This window comes from Pinus tabuliformis, chromosome 4_2 (assembly GCF_031772625.1).
Source record: "Pinus tabuliformis cultivar Carrire ecotype Pingquan chromosome 4_2, CPIR1, whole genome shotgun sequence".
Lineage (NCBI taxonomy): Eukaryota > Viridiplantae > Streptophyta > Pinopsida > Pinales > Pinaceae > Pinus > Pinus tabuliformis.
The window spans coordinates 367,961,590-367,966,420 of NC_142304.1; positions in this window are offsets into that span (position 1 = coordinate 367,961,590).

Consider the following 4,831-nt stretch of genomic DNA (forward strand, 5'->3'; position numbering starts at 1 on the left):
TCGCAATAGAATCTCTTTCCTTGGTAGCCTACCTTTTTAGACAAAGATGAATGACCTTTGTCAAACAAGTAACCTTATCAAAAAAATCCTATTCTAGAACAACCCCTCTTCCATCCACGGACGGGGTACAGACTAGTCATATTCCTTCGCGGAAATTCTACTTTATACCCAAGGTTTCCTCTGCCCGAAGCAGACCAGGATGCATGCCCCCTGGGTCCCAGTTCTATCTTTTCGAATCACTCGCATTCATCGGGAAGGAGGACTGGAGGTGGAGACATTTCTTGGGTGAATAGACCATTGAGGATTGGTATTTGACTATTTGCGATGCGTGATTCCAGAAATGAAAGTTGGTCTACGAGCTTGACCATCCTTCCTTCGTGTGGAAAACACATTACTCTAAAGAGTGAGGAGACTATAGCTCCCATGCAATATATATAGTCACGTCCAAGGAGTAGGTTATAATCCAAGGGTCCTTGAATGACCATCACGTTCATTTTAACGGTCTTCCCTTTCAATGTAACAGGCACATTGGGGAGGATCCCTAATGGTCGACTGGTTCCTTTATCAAAGCCCGAGAGATTTCTCATCTCAGGAAAAAGCGCCGGGGAACCCAGTGCTTTCCAAGCAACAGAGGAAAGGATACTCACAGATGCCCCTTCATCAATGATAGTTCCAGCCATCACCATTCTATAAATTTGGACTATGATTCTGAATGGTATACTGGCTGGTAACCGGGGTCTGCCCAATTGGTTCCAATGAAAGGACACAACCAGGTTTCTTGGCGGTGGGACCGAATACACGGCCGGATACGATCCTGACGATGTTCCTTCCTGCGATAAAGGAATGGGCGCATTGCCCTGATGCTCATCAGAATCTGTGTTGACGAAAAGAATCTGGATGGTGTCATCCTTATTCTCTTCCGTGGGGTGTCATTTGGAGATGAATCTTCAGTGACGGTGTCATTTGAGGATGAAACCTCTGAAGGAAGAACCGGGTCAACTGCCGTATCGACCTTTAGACTTTCGTCTGGTCTGGATTCAGTAGGTTCATTTTCAATGACTGACGCTTCAGCTGACCACTTGAGCGGGCCAGCTGTATTTTCAACCAATGAAGGACTTGGCACGAGTTTTTTGTATCCAGGAGGAAGTATTACCGAGAAACCGGACGATCTTCCAAAACTCTCTTCGCTTCGTCTAAGAAGGGACAACGGTGGATGGCGTGACCGCCTTCACACAGCCTGCAGGGGGATCTTGCTCCCCCTCTTTGTCTTGAACCTTCACTTTCGCTGGTTGACGGTAAGCAATCAACATGGCTATCAGAGGTTGATGCTCCCGAATTGTGCAAACGAGGTGACCAGTCCCTTAGTATCCGGGGAATACAGGGACAATCTCTATGGAAGTGGTCTCCTCTACATATGACACATGGCGATTTAGGCCCGGTCTGTGCCGTGTGTGGGTTTTTGTTAGATGTCTTTTGCTTGCCCCCAGTCGCCTTAGGCTCCTTCTTCTTCTTCTCTTTCTTCTTCTTTTCCTTCTTCTCCGTGGGAGCTTGGCTTTTGCCAGCTTTACCCTTTGAAGATGAAGGATCGGAGGAAGGGTTAGAAGAAGTAGAAGGCTGGTGGGATGCTCTAGACTCATCTAACTGTTGACTCGACTGCTCAGGAACCATGGTGTTCTGAACTACACTAGTTGAGAATAGCCAAACAGGCAGGCCAATTGTCAGTCCTGGAAGCGACAATGTCGCCATGTGGGGCGCACCGACTTCTCCCCAAGAGGAGAATGGACTAGGAATTCCATCATGTGGAGTTCCTTGGTTGGGGCGTTCCATGTTCTCAACTTAAGATCAACGCGGGAATAGTAGGTGATTATGTTCCGTTTAAAATAAATTTTATAACGACGCTTAGACACAACTTGCTTTTTCACTTTTTAAGAGTCGATAAAAAGCTAAAGATGACTCTAGTCTCCTTTGATGTTTTAACGAGCCCGAAGTGACAAATGCTCGGATGGACTTTTTTAGTTATAGAGTTTGAAAAAGGCCAAAAGAAACTACTCTGGAGTTCTAGGCAGAGGGTGTGCCAAACTTTTCGCAAAACCACAAAATACGTTTTACGGTACGAGTGGTCGATCTTTGTGAATGCTGTGTTCACTGCATTGCGATTAGTAGGGCGGCCGAGACGGTTTCCTATTGGATAAAGGCTTTGACCCTATAGGGGTCTCCCAATATATACGCGACGGTACGTGGGAGCACAAGTCCGTATTGATACTTATCGCTTCACCGTGGAGGAATCACCCAACCACTCAACGCTAAGATATCACGTTTAACGACGCCGGAACACGTCTCTATCTTAGACCTCTAGATGTTTGCGTTATGTTTCAATGCGTTGTTATGTAAATTCAATTTATTTTAAGGTTGATCTTGTTTAGCAGTTTGCCTTTATGGATCACCACGAGATGTACAGAAACACTCCTGAATGCAATCTAAGATGATAAGAAAGATTTTCAATCTTTCAACTTTGAAAACCTTAACTACTGAGAGAGAAGGAAGATAACACCTTTTCACACAGATCATAGAGCACACACTAATGCACTTTCCTAAATCAACGTGCAAACTGTCATAATGTACATGCACAATGCAAGTATTTCTTTTCTCTTTCTTAATGTTTGATGAAATACAGAAAGAAAGCTGTTGTATAACTTTGAATTCAATTTCAAGCAAAAGCAAACAAGTTCGTCCAAAATCGAAAGACACCTTACGATTTACTTGTTTCGACACTTAGAAATATGTAAATTCAAACCATATAACGAAAGCAACAAACTCAATCAGCTATGAACAACAAATAAGCTAACTCTTAAGATCAGAAACAACACTTAATCACAGGTCTAGATCTAAGAGGTCAATGCAAGACTGGTTCACTTTTGTTATGGGAAACTATAAATGACATAAGAAATACAAAAGAACAAATACAGTTTCTTTATACAACTGAGGCAGAATAATGACAAAGGAAGATGGTTTCAGATAGGCCTACTCACTGACAGCAAACAGCAAAAACAACAGTGAAAACAAATCAAGACACAGCAGGAAACTCCAGGAACTCAAGCCAAGACTGGTCCAGCACAGGTGTAACACTGCATGTTTGACCTTCAGCACAGGTAGCCCCTTCGGGAACTGCGCTGAAATGCAGACTGCTAGTGTACAGCCTGCAATGAAGAACGAGACTTTCGTCCGTCTTGGTTTCCGGGTCACAGATTGCTCAAAAATTCACAGTTTTTACTCAAATCAGAACCTATCAGTCAAGGACACTCTAAGGGATGCAAAGGAGGATGAAAAGCTATCACTAAGAGCTTATTAGATTCCTTGTGGATCAGCTATTCAAATCCTAAACTTGCTCAAAAACTGAGCTAGAGTAGCTGCCCTCTACTTTGTGTTTGATAGATTCAAAGACAGTTCGATTCGGTACTCTCCTTGTTTATGAAATGAATAGCAAGAAACACAACAAACTACCAAGATACGATCCCCACCGGAGTCGCCATTTTGTTGGGGGGAAAAGTATCTAATGCAGAATGCCTCTATCCCTACTCTGAAGGTGATAGTAATCTAGCAACAACTGAATGCAAAGCTATTCAAAGTTTCTTCTTTATGAGATGAGAGAGGGAAGAAAGGATGATCTACTAACCGTTATCTTGCGCTTATAGTTGATCCAGTCTTCACTCCTTGCTGCTTGCTTCTAGCTCCTTGCCCTTTCACCGGCCCAGCTACACACAGATCCTGTAAAAGCACAAGCAAAGGAAACTACGGGAAGCATACATCCATAATCAATTATAGGATTAGCATAAATCAAATGTACAAACATCTATTCATCATAAAGACACATGCACATAGAAGAATCTTGAATACTTTATTGATAATAGAAGTAAAGTTCTGAGAGAGTTACAACCACAATGGGCCCAATCCAGCAACACCTCCCAGCTGAAAGAAATCTCCTCTTCACCTCCTTCAAGCAAACACCCAATAGCTCTAATCACAAACCAACAACACTTCCTTACTTGCACAAAATTCCAGCCTCCTTAGACCTCATGAGAGAGCTCTATATATAGGGTTTTGGAGAAAGGATGAGTCATCTTGAGACTGGCCTGAAGCTGACTTGTGTCCTCTCCCACTTTAGTTAATCTTCAGTTCTTGAGTCCACTTGGAGAATCTTGCTTCCACTTGGAGATCAAGACCCTCTTACTCATCACTAGGCGAATTCCTTGACCCAAGTGTCAGTTTGGAAGCTTCCTGGGCAGTTGACACCTTGCAGAATGACTGTGCCACTTGGCCAATCTCGCCCAGCGCAGGTAGCCTTCATTGATTTTGACCTTCAGCGCAGGTACAAGGAGGAGCAGTTGACATTCAGCGCAGATGCTCAGTGAAGCAGCTGACATGATCCAGAAATAGCATGTTTTTGAGTGTTTTTGAGTGGAAAACTGATTCTTAGTGCTGTGGTTTGCAGACCTTGTTCCTCTAAGGGTAAGAACAACATGTTTAGGGACTTTGGATCCCTCAGATTATTGACATTTCATGCTCCATGATGTTAGGCACAAAAATTTCTATAACAATAAGCGCCCCATGAGGCGAGCAAGAATCATCTATTACTAGTGACAGAATGCCTCAGCCCCACCATTTTTGACCGGGCTACAGCGGTGACTACAAATATCAAAAGGAAGCTTACAAAGTGTAAGCACGAGGGAGTGAAACAATTCGGGAATGGCTCGATTGTGGTATCGTTCTTCCTGGAACGATTACCCCTCTTCCAGTTCCAGGGAGCTGTAGTGGCGGACCCATTGCTACGAGA